This window comes from Paroedura picta, chromosome 3 (genome assembly GCF_049243985.1).
Source record: "Paroedura picta isolate Pp20150507F chromosome 3, Ppicta_v3.0, whole genome shotgun sequence".
NCBI classification, from domain to species: Eukaryota; Metazoa; Chordata; class Lepidosauria; order Squamata; family Gekkonidae; genus Paroedura; species Paroedura picta.
Window position 1 is genome coordinate 19,320,634 of NC_135371.1, and position 12,604 is coordinate 19,333,237.

General features: G+C 43.7%; 1 protein-coding gene across 4 annotated transcripts in view; it reads left to right on the forward strand.

The window, feature by feature from the left end:
- Positions 1-12,604, forward strand: part of PTPRG (protein tyrosine phosphatase receptor type G) — a 622,240-nt gene that overhangs the window by 77,322 nt on the left and 532,314 nt on the right. The gene's annotated exons all lie outside the window — the stretch shown is intronic.

A 12,604-nucleotide genomic window follows, 5' to 3' on the forward strand; every position in this document is an offset into this window, starting at 1 on the left:
ATTAAATTTTATTAGCCAATTTCTAAATGCAATCTGTAAATGCAGTTTCTGATCTCAGTGATAATTGCAGGAAGATCAAATTGGAGTGGATAAAGCTTATATAAGAGTTATTGACTCACATATAAGCCGAGGGTGGGAAATGCAGCAGGCTACTGGTAAAGTTACAGGGTGGCCTAAGCACTTAATCCATGCTCAGTCATCACAGGATTTCCCATCCAGCCTCTCTCTCAACAAATTCAGAAAAGACAAGAGGATGAATAGCTGCTGGTTTTTGTACTCCGCTTTTCACTAACCAAAGGAGTCTCAAAGCGTCTTACAATTGCCTTCTCTTCCTCTCTTGATGCCAGACACCCTGAGAGAGCACTGACAGAACTGCCCTGTGAGAACAGCTCTGGCAGGAGAACCAAACAGTGTCCCCCAGGCCAGCAAACCAGAGCAGAACAACAGTACCCAAAGTTGGCAACCTACTACAACAAGTACAACAGCTACCAAACTGGGGGCTACAGTGGCCCCCAGAACAAAACACTGAAATAAAGAACTGTAAAAATCAACTTTTAAAAGAAACACAACCCCAAGAAGAAAAGGCAAAATAAGATAAAATAAGAAATACTGAAAAAACAGTAAATCCCAAAGCACCCCCAAAACCCACCCCACCCACAGAAGTCAAAATAATAGTTTGGAAGAAGTGATTAGGAAAAGAAGGGGAAAAAATATCAATCCCTCAAACCATTGATGTCCTACAAGCTGCCAGAATTTTAGTAATTATGCAACTTTTAGTAATTATGCAACAAGTGATCTGCCAAGTCAGCAACAAGTGATTTGTAATTCATCTCCAATTCATGTATATTCCTGTTTGGGAGTTTTGCCAAAAGATGTATTGGTTAGTTAGTCCCCTGGAATTTCAATCAGCAATCAATCCGTAATATGTTTATGTTTATAAGATTACTTCCATGGTACTAAAACTGGATGCACTTAGTTCTCCGTTACATGACAAATGAGAGCACTACAAAAACATTTTCAAGGTATTTTATATATTAATATGCAGCTTTATGTACTGCATTTCTGGCAAGTCAGTTTGTAAAATGTCTTTGCAAATGAGACAGGTTAACTTCCTCATCTCTGAAAAACCTTGAAGTTGTCAGCTTAGATGCAAATTGTGAAGGGGACTGAAGGAAGCAAATTGCAGCAACCAGTAAAAGCTGCAGGAATCTGGCTGGGATCTGCTTACTGCATCTGGCACCTCCGTGGCAGGTGCGCGAGAGGAATGTATTTTTGAGCGTGTGTGTGAAAGAGCGGGCAGGCTAGGAATGAAGACTGCCAGCTGGACAGCAAGGTATCTTAGACTCCTTCCAGTTTTCGCCAGATGAGGGAAAGGTAGGGCCTCAGGACATAAATTGTACATTGGTGATGAAATATCTGAAGCTGATGCTGGAAGTTTCGTTGACAGGAACCAACCAGGACATCTGGTGGCTCAAATATTGCCTTCCCGTTTCCCTTGTAGCTCTAAATTTTTGTCTTCCTGAATTAGAACCAACTGCTTCTTTTTGTAAGCTGCATCACTCAAATGGAGCTGTTTTTAGACTATGGTTTCATTTTGGTTTGGTGGTAAGAAACATGCCATAGTTCATTAAAGTGCCCGAGTTGGATGTCACCACAAACAGGAATATGAGGAGTTGGGAATTCAAGAGGGATGGGAGTTTCTTAAAAGTTAAATACTGAAGGCACAATAGCAAACAATTCCCTTGAGAAGGAAAAAATGGGAAGAGCCTAAGGAAGCCAGGGTGGTTCCATGAACAGCTTTCAAAAGATTTGAGTAATAAGAGGTCCCCTCTGTACACTAGTGGGGGATGGGGGGGATAGGGTTGCCATATACAAGTTAAAAAAGCTCCTGGAGAGTTGAGGTTGGAGCCTAGGAAGAACAAGAACCTCAGCTGAGTACAAAGCCCACCCTCCAAAGCCCACCTCCAAAGGAACCATTTTCTCCCCAGAAGCTGATCTCTGTAGTCGGGGGATGAGCTATAAATCTTGGTTCCCTATGTCTCACCTGGAGGCTGGCCAAACTAAGGATGGCCAGGGAGCTTGTGAGGCTGGGTTGAACATTATATTAGAAATTATTGTGCTTATAGTTCTCAGATGAACTACTGAACTTAAGAATTGATCCATTTTGGAGGACAGAGTGCAATCTGTACAGGGCAGGGTTTTTAAGAACTGCCAAGTTCACAACCGGTATGCAGAATCAAGTTAGTGAATCACAAAGAGAAAGCCACACAACTTTGCAAGGAAAGGCAGGAAATCAGCATTACTATGCAGTGGTTCTCGGGCAACAGTTCTCAACCACCGTAACGCCGCGACCCCAACTGCGGCGGTGGCAGGCGCACACACAGGGGCACAGCAATCTGGAGGCAGTGTGGAGGCAGCCAGTGCCATCCTGCTGCTGCTGGCTGCCGCCGTGGTCACCAACCTGGCAACCCTGTGGAAGGGGCCAAGCGACCCCACTTGGGGTCAGGACCTCAAGGTCAATTGTGCTAGGGCATTGGCAGAAAAGTGTAGCTGACTTTGCACAGGCGCACACACACACACACTGTTGCCAATGATTACAGCTTGCAATGTTAATTTCAGTGGGTTCTACCATGCATGCTGTACACTGAACTTATTCACCCATATTATGAGTTTGTGTGACTTTCCCGTTTTTGACAGTGGCTGATAACATAGCATCTAATCACCTAGTGTTCCATAATATAGAAAATGGGGCTTCGCATCTGCTTGTCACTTTTAAATACCTTTTCCCCCTTTGCCTATGTTACTTTCTGTTCCCTTTCCTTCAACTAACTAATGTTAAATGCATGTATAAAACCTGAACCAGAGGATTAAAATGAAAGGCACATGCTGGATGTCACTGTGTAACTGTGTTCGGGTAGTTGCGTATTAAAAAAACAACAACTTCGGACACCAGTCTCCACGTGTCCTGTGACATCCCATCCTGGTTTAGAAAAGTATATTTTAAAAATTGTATCTTCTCTAGAATAAATACACAAGAGGAGAAAAAGAATGGTGTGTAAAGTGGGCACAGAATCCTAAATCAAGATTAAAGGCTTACTGTTCCGAAAATCTGCCCCTCTTTCCTGCAGTTCAGAGCAGAATATTTAGTCAAGTTGAAAGGGTTTTTATTTTATATTTTGGTGTGGAAGCAGATTTCCCTGTTCCAAGATGATTGTTGCAACAGTATAAATTGTCTGCCAAGAATCATAATAGAGTTTTACTAGTGTAGAAAAATAAAAGCACAAAGATAAGCCCGACTCGTTAGAATTTAAACAACCCCCAAAAAGCGAGAGAAAGAGAACAAAGGGAAAAAGCGAGGGAACAAGCCAAGAGCTTCACTGATGACATGCGCATGGAGCAATCTTCCATAAATATTAAACAGCTTGAAAAGGGTTGTTAACACAGGGATGAAGACAGAAATAATTACGGAAAGGTTTTGCGGGGCGTGTCCCCCGTCTTGGGTTTTCTCATCCTTGTAGCATGTTTCATTCGTTCTAACTGCATTTGGTTTGCCTCCAAAGCTGAACCTGAATTGTATTGATAGGGAGTTGACCAAAGCTGTGTTATGATCTAAAATGGCCTTGTCTGCGTGATGACTAAGCATGCAATGGTGTTAGCATCTCTTATCATGTTATGACTTGTCATGCGTCCATTTATCACTGTAGCGGTTACCCAGCAATGCGAGATTAGCTAAGAACTCAAAGCTTGCTGTGGTCCAGCTGTTACATCTTATATGTGGGGGCTGAAAAACAATACCTATCAATTTGGAAGGCCAGCAAGTGCTTGCAAGTGTTATGTGTGAACTTTGGAGTTGCACTGACCTTTAGCTAGGCATTGGCCAGGGGTGGAGAGGCGGGCTAAGGGAAGGGAAGAGCCAGCTTTGTGTAGTGGTTAAGAGTGTGGACTTCTAGTCTGGCGAGCCGGGTTTGATTTCCCACTCCCCCACATGCAGCCAGTGACCTTGGGCTCGACACAGCACTGATGAAGCTGTTCTGACTGAGTAGTAATATCAGGGCTCTCTCAGCCTCACCCACCTCACAGGATGTCTGTTGTGGGGAGAGGAAAGAGAAGGCAATTGTAAGCCGCTTTAAGACTCCTTCAGGTAGAGAAAAGTGGCATATAAGAACCAACTCTTCTTCTTCAGTAATATCAGGGCTCTCTCAGCCTCACCTCCCTCACAAGGTTTCTGTTGGGGGGGGGGGAGGGAAGGGAAGGCGATTGTAAGCCGCTTTGTGACTCCTTGGGGTAGAGAAAAGCAGCATATAAGAACCAACTCTTCTTCTTCAGTAATATCAGTAATTATCTTCTTCAGTAATACCTTCTTCACATACAGCCTGCTGGGTGACCTTGGGCTCACCACAGCACTGATAAAGCTGTTCTGACCAAGCAGTAATATCAGGGCTCTCTCAGCCTCACCTCCCTCACAGGGTGTCTGTTGTGGGGAGAGGAAAGGGAAAGGTGGTTGTAAGTTACTTTGAGACTCTGGGTCAGGGGTAGCCAAACTGCGGCCCTCCAGATGTCCATGGACTACAATTCCCAGGAGCCCCCTGCCAGCGAATGCTGGCAGGGGGCTCCTGGGAATTGTAGTCCATGGACATCTGGAGGGCCGCAGTTTGACTACCCCTGCTCTGGGTTGAGAAAAGTGGCATATAAGAACCAACTCTTCTTCTTTTGCTTTACAGTTTGTTTCATTCTTAAGATGCTGGCAAAGGAAATTCTTGCAGACTTAAGGTGGTTAGAATTATGCCTTGTTTCCTGAGACTATTTTATATTCCTGAATATAGGTTGCTCGTATGATTTTTGTGTCCCAGTATGTCTGTGACTACAAGCCATGAGGTATGTTGGCTGAAGCTGTGTTGAAATATGTAATTAGTGATTGGCAAAGTACTCTAGTATGGTTTTCTTTTATATAAGGGGCCATGGGTCAGGTTTTGATTCCCCACCTCTCCACAAGCAGCCTTGGGCTAGTCACTTAGAGCTCTCTCAGCTCACCTGCCTCACAGGGTATATGATGTGGGCAGAGGAAAGAGAAAGGTGTTGGTAAGCTGATTCGGGACTTCTTCAGGTAGTGAAAAGCAGGGTATGAAATACCAGGTCTTCAGCTCTTCTTTGGTGGCAACCAGCTGCTATCCAAACAGAGGGTTCCCAGGTTGAATCCCAGCTGAAAGGATTGGGTAACTTGGTGATGTGAAAAGACCATGGAATGTCACTGCCAGCCAGGGGTAATCAAACTGCGGCCCTCCAGATGTCCATGGACTACAATTCCCAGGAGCCCCTGCCAGCGAATGCTGGCAAGGGCTCCTGGGAATTGTAGTCCATGGACATCTGGAGGGCCGCAGTTTGACTACCCCTGGATTAGACAGTAGTAACTTTGATGGCCCAATGGTCTGATTCATTATATAGCTTCACATGTTCATAAAGAGGTCTGGGTATATTGAGGAAAGTCTGTGTCTCAAAATGAGGGGAGGACAAGTTCGGTGACATTAAAGCTGCCCAAATCGCTCCCATCTACCTCTTAGCTGAGTAGGAAATGAGTTCTGTAAAAATGAATGCCGGTTTCTGTCTGTATTGTCCCCCTACCCACTCCTTTATATTGTTGTAAAGGCTTTCATGGGAAATAAAAAAAGGGAAAGAGAATGAAATATCTGTGTTTTTGTTTTTGAGAAGCTGCTAAACCACACAAAATAGTCTGCTTTTATTGTATGTAATCGTCATAGAAGCCAGTGAGGCTTTCCCCCCCCATTCTAGCAGATGATTGAATCTCCTATTTGTAATATTTCCCCCTACATTGTGATTATCAATCTAAATTATGTGGATCTCTCTCTCCCCCCCCCTTCCCTGCATGAGTTCCTAACAGTATCCTTCATTAAGGCCGCAGATCAGAATTTGTTAGTCTTTGAGGGATGTTAAATGCAGAGTTTGTTGAAGCCTGCTTGCCAAATGAAGTATTAGCAAATCTTTCTGTTCCACAGGAAATCTTCCCAGCTTCAGCCTGTTTTAATTTACCAACAAGGTGGCTTTGAGCGGCACACCTATCAAGTTGGCATATTGGAAGCAGTTGTTACTTATTCTGACTAAAGTACTTGATTGCCAGGCCGGATTTACATAATCTACATGGGGAAAATAATTGTAAAAGACAAATTTTGCAAGTTTAGCATATGTGCAGTGTTAAGTAAATTACAGCTGTTACCTGAATGTTGTTTGATTGTGAACACAAACTCAACTTGGTATCAGGAGGAATGGTAGACACTTCACAGTGACAGTACCATCTGTGGTCGTCCAGGTACATTTTTTGTGAGTACAGTAATAGAGTAGGACTCAGTGGAATACTGACAAGCATCTGTAGGAAATTCAAGTGGGACAGAAGATTTTGCACAGAACTCAGGTTTCCTAGAGAATTGGCATAGAAGTGCACTGAATAAGAAGAATACAGTATTTGCTGGCGTATAAGACTACTTTCCCCCCCTGAAAAACATGACTCCAAGTGGGGGGTCGTCCTATACGCCGGGTGCACTTCAGTTGGGATAGACATAGCTGCCCATAGTGGCCCATAGTACTGTAATGTAATGTAACAAACTCTATATTTTGAGTGGAAATGTTGGGGGGTCGTCTTATATGCCCAGTCATCTTATATGCTGGCAAATATGCAATATTAAAGGGTCGCGGCATTAGGAAGGTTGAGAACCACTGTGGTAGAGCTTTGTCTCTCTTACTAATATCGCATGCTGATTGGATATCCTTTTTGAGAACATTGTTTAGCATTCTTTGCAATAATGTCTGCTTTTCCAGTTCGAGTATTGTCATAAAGTTGCCATTAAGCACTGTATTTGCTGGCGTATAAGACTACTTTCCCCCCCTGAAAAACATGCCTCCAAGTGGGGGGGTCGTCCTATACGCCGGGTGCACTTCAGTTGGGATAGACATAGCTGCCCATAGTACTGTAATGTAATGTAACAAACTCTATATTTTGAGTGGAAATGTTGGGGGGTCGTCTTATACGCCCAGTCGTCTTATATGCCGGCAAATACGGTAAATATTTTCCATAAATTTCTGGAAGCACTTTAATGGAGCTTTCCTTTGCATCCCTGAAATCTAGAAACATTAACTTTTGACGTTTCAGTGTTCAAGGTATTTTGGGGTTTACACTGTAAATCAACAAAAATAGAGTCCAATAGCATCTTTAAGACCAACAAATAATATTCAAGGCGTGAGCTTTCGAGTGCATGTACTCTTCCTCAGCCATCATGACTGTGGAGATATAAGGCACAAGCAAATTATGGCAAATTAGTAAACTGTCACTATATCCTTATCTAGTTGCAAGCTATTTAATTCCTTCTTCATTGCTAAGAGGTTATCAGGTTACTATTATTTAGAATATATAAGATGTTTAGCTTGTCCTGTATAAAACATGCCTTAGAGGAAAAGCAAAAATGTCTTTCGTTCTTTGCCATACCCTTTAATTGTACAGTGATCTCTCTTTGATTTGCCACCTGAAATCTCACTGCTCAAAAATACCTGCAGTCTTGTAGAAGAACAGTTGGTTCTTATATGGCGCTTTTCTCTATCAGAAGGAGGCTCAAAGCTGCTTACAATCGTCATCCCTTTCCTCTCCCCACAACAGACACCCTGTGAGGTGGGTGAGGCTGAGAGAGCCTTGAGATTCCTGCTCGGTCAGAACAGCTTTATCAGTGCTGCGGTGAGCCCAAGGTCACCCACCTGGCTGTATGTGAAGGAGGAGCAGAGAATCAAACCAGGCATGTCAGATTAGAAGCTGCCACTCTTAACCACTAGATCATGCTGGCTCTTGTATGTTTCGTATGTATGGTTGTATGTTTCCTCCCCTTTGGGGACCATATTCCCCACCTCCTTTAAGTGCAGTTATTTTTTTTTTAATCTACCGACAAAGATTCTTGCCCCTTATGTGAAACATCTACCTACGGGGCGAGAAACCTTGTCCCCTGCCCACTCCCCCCCCTCAGCCACACATACCCAGACACCCTCCCCCCATTTTCCTCCCTACCTTTGGGGCTCCTGGGCACCACAGGCAAAACCTCTGTGGCTGCCTGGCCTTTACGGGTGCCACCTCTGCTGTTTGGCCTACCTGGCTCAGCCTCTGCATCTGGGGCCCTCACTGAAACCCGCTTGCCACTGCCACCTCCGCCAGTCTTTTGAAGCAGCTCTGCTCTCCGGGGGGCAGGAGGGCCTCAGAAGACTGGAGCCCATGGTCCCAGAGCAGTGAGTCCCAGCACTGAGGCCCACTCATTGCTCTGGCACTGCTGCCACTGCCGGATTTTCCCAAAGCTGCTTTTACTTTCCACTGCAGGCCATCTACTGGTGCCCTCCCTAAGGCAGAACTATGGGTGTCACATCCATTATCATCTACGTTATAAGGACCGTACCAGTAGATGTTCCACATCAATAACAAAGGAGAAACTCTTGATTCATAGATATGGAACCCTATCAGATATTGGGTATGGAATTTGTATTCTCTAGCCCAGGGGTAGTCAACCTGTGGTCCTCCAGATGTTCATGGACTACAATTCCCATGAGCCCCTGCCAGCAAACGCTGGCAGGGGCTCATGGGAATTGTAGTCCATGAACATCTGGAGGACCACAGGTTTGACTACCCCTGCTCTAGCCTATGAAATTGTGTGCTGTTTCTATTCCTGGAGAAAGATTTTTAAAGCCAACTTAAACTTTAATGGAAACAAGATTTCAATTATTTTAATGGTAAGAATGAAAGTTTTTTCCATTTTAGTGAGAGAGAAACTCCTGTCCTCTAATGAACTTCAGTAATTACAAATGTGCCGATCTGTGCACAGGCTTCTAATGAATAATCTATAGACATGCATGTTGTACAATGTAAAGGCTTCTGTTTTCTCCCCGGCACTGTTTGTTCTATTTGCTACCAGCTACATTCTCTCCTACTGAGACTCCCTGGGAGTTCCATCCGTGTACCATATGGCCACCATCCTCTAGCAATTCATAATGTTTCAGCTGAAGCCTTTGGATAGATTTCAGGGATGGTATTTGTTTGAAGATGTGAGAACATGCAGAATTGCAGCATCGGGTTTCTCAGTTTTTGGCAACCAATGCAAAATAACAGTGAAATCGCAATAAAATGTCCCTTGCTGTCTTTCCATGCGCACCCTCGTGGCTAACACAAATGCTTTTGTCTGAGCTACTGACTTGGTTGGTTGGCCTGTCTTTTCAGTTTTGTTTATTTATTTGGGTGTTTTTAAAGCAGCATACAACATCAAAAAGAGCACAAAACGGTCAGTGGCACAAATATTTAAATCCAGGGTAAATCTGCCTGCCCTCTATAGACTAATACACAGGTAGGGGCAAAGCAGGTGGTTACAGCTCCATCCTTGATGGCACGGTCTCTCCCCACAGGCACTTTACGTAATATGCAATGTAAGTGGTACTGCTTGATTTCATGGCTGGGTGCAACTTTCATGGATGCGTATAATGAGCTTCTTGGCAAACATTTGCATGCCAGTTGTTTTCCCACTACATCTTCTCTTTATCATGAGCTCACACGGCACTAGGGATGTTTAGATTTCGCTGTGCAGGGCAATAATAAAATTTCAAGCATATAAGGAATTAAAAGTTTGAGGGTGGGATGGAACAGAGTGTTTTAACGGCAAACTTTGCGTTGCAGTGTGACCAGCATCTCAGCGCTACGTGAGCTGTGACAGATTTCCTACCAGACAGGAAAATACAGAGAAGCGACATGCATGTTGCCTTCCTCTGTAATCATCAGTGGGTCTATTCCCTTATGCGTGGACCCATTTTGCCTGAACTTCCTCTACCGTGTGGGAAACGTGTCACGTTTGAAATAACGCGCAACAAGGCAGTGTTTGCTTATGCAGGAATTTCAAGGATTTCGCTTGTTGTTCGCCCTGGGCACACAATATTCTTGTGAAGCGGATAAAAAGGAATAGGGCTGTCTTTTCTAAGAACAAACCTCTGAAGGATCCTCCCTCGGTGCCATAGAGAAGCCAAGTGTAGTGATATTCATTCTGAAAGTGGCTGTGGATGTCTGCAAGCACAGCGTTTCAACTTAAAAGGGTTTGGAAGCCCAACTCAAGAAGCCTCTGTGCAAGGTAGAGCGCTGCCCCCCCCGGGGGGGGTCTCAAGTATACATCACCTCCCCCATTCTCTATCGCCTTGGTAGGTGGGAGTAGATTGTGATTGGCTGCCGCCGCGTTATGTTATGATTTTTAATGCCTTTTAATGGGGTTTTAATTGGGGTTTTAAGAAAACTGTCACCCGCCACGAGCCTACCCAGGGAGTGGCAGGAAATAAATCAAATAATAATAATAATAATAATAATAATAATAATAATAATAATAATAATAATAATAATAATAATAATAATAATAATAATAATAATAATAATAATAATATTACTTGATAGTCTCCTTAGTAAAAGACAGAGCAGAAGCGGTATGGTGGAATCCCAGAGTGCTTAAAGATATTCCACCGGTTTCTCATGGTACCTGCTATCCTCCCTTTAAGGCTGCCAGGATAATGGGATTATTTATAATAAATAAATAACAATGCTCCTCTGAACTGCAGTGCTTCACAAATCTACTCTCTAGGCCAGCCATCCTCAACCTTTTTGGGGCCACGGCCCTTTTAGGATCTCTTTTCAGGTTCCAGTGCCCCCCGTCAAACACGGATACAAGACGACATGAACAAGTAGACAGGAAATCCTTTATTATTGAACAACCAAGAAAATGCAAACTTTTTGACATAGTAGAAACACTTTTTATAAAACTATGATGAAATTTAAGTTCAGAATATTTTATCAATTTAAGCCTGTGCATTTTTTCCTTAAATGCATTAGTTCATGGATTATATGATATCTTCAGTCTTTCTCTTCATGAAGGTCAAACTTTTTAGTATTTAATGACATCATATTTAACATAGGGTATTTCATCAGTTCAGTTAACAGGATCCCCCCCCCCCCCATAAACCCTTTGGGCTCCCCTTCTCACACTTTTCAGTCTGTGGCCCCCTTCAAATGTGTGATGGCCCTCTAGGGGCCATTGAGAATGGCTGCTCCAGATTACCATTGACAGCTCTTTTAAGACCTACATAGCGAGCTCAGAGATGGGGAAAGATGAGTTTCTTTTTTTGTGCCTGATTGGTAGAAGCCATGTGGAAAGGTGTGCAAGATCCAGACCATCATCTGACATAGGTTGCTGTTGACAGCCACAGATATTGTCAGGCCAAAAGCATAAATGGAGAGAGGGTACATTGAGAAATGGGAAGACCAGGCTGAACAGGTTCCGAAGCATAACCTATTTATGAATTTAAATTCAGTTAAAGTACATAAAGACATTTTCTCTCTTTGCATCTGGTAGAAACATAAGATATGTCCTGATAGATCAGACTGGTGGTCCATCTAGTTCAGCATCTCTTTATGGTCATCCTCTCCTTGGCAGCTTGTTAGTTTCAGCTCTTCACATACTTTGTCAGTTTACAGCCCACTGCTGACCATGTCTCCCTGAGCCTTTAACATTCAGTTAACATTTACCTGAAAGAGAACCTCTAACAAACCCATTTCTGTTTATACAAACATGCAGGGCAAACCATGCAAGCGATATTCCATTTGGTGGGTTTGTTTTAGAACTATGCCTGCTTCAGTCTGATGCCAAGGATGACTGAAGAACATTTTACATTTAATTCCATTTTTCTTTTCAATATTTAAAGTAGTTTAATGTCAAGCTATAGCTGGACTCCATTTTCTTTTTTATTGCTGTATTTCCTTGGTATATGGTGTTTTGTACCAGTGCAATAGTAATTACAAACCATCTCCACCCCCTAACTATGCCCTTATCAGAACCACACAATTTATATAAGGACTTATTCAGCAGTGGATACAGATACATAATTGGATTCTTAGCTTCCTTAGTTGAGTAAAGGCAGCTAGAAGACTGTACAGAGGTCCCAGTGCCCCTCCTCCTTTTATTTTTTGTGTAAAGGTATCCCCTGTGCAAGCACCGAGTCATGTCTGACCCTTGGGGTGACACCCTCCAGCGTTTTCATGGCAGACCCAATACAAGGTGGCCTTGCCAGTGCCTTCCCCAGTCATTACCATTTTACCCCCCCCCCCCCGCAAGCTGGGTACTCATTTTAGCGACCTCGGAAGGATGGAAGGCTGAGTCAACCTTGAGGCGGCTGCTGGGGTCGAACTCCTAACCTCATGGGCAGAGCTTCAGACAGCATTTCTGCTGCTTATCACTCTGCATCACAAGAGGCTCTTATTTTTTGTGTACAGGGGTACAAATAGAGAATTGCCAGTATAAGCCCGGTCTTGGAAGCTAAGCAGAGCCAGCCGTGTTAAGTCCTTGGATGGGAGATCACCAAGGATATCCGGGGTTACTACTCAGAGTCAGGCAATGGCAAACCCCCTCTGGTCATCTCTTGCCTTGAAAACCATAAGTTGGCTGTGACTGTAGGACAGTTTCCACCACCAGGGAAAGGGGATCTGTAAGCTAGAGAGCCAGCTTGGTGTAGTGCAGACTTCTAATCTGGCAAGCCGGGTTTGATT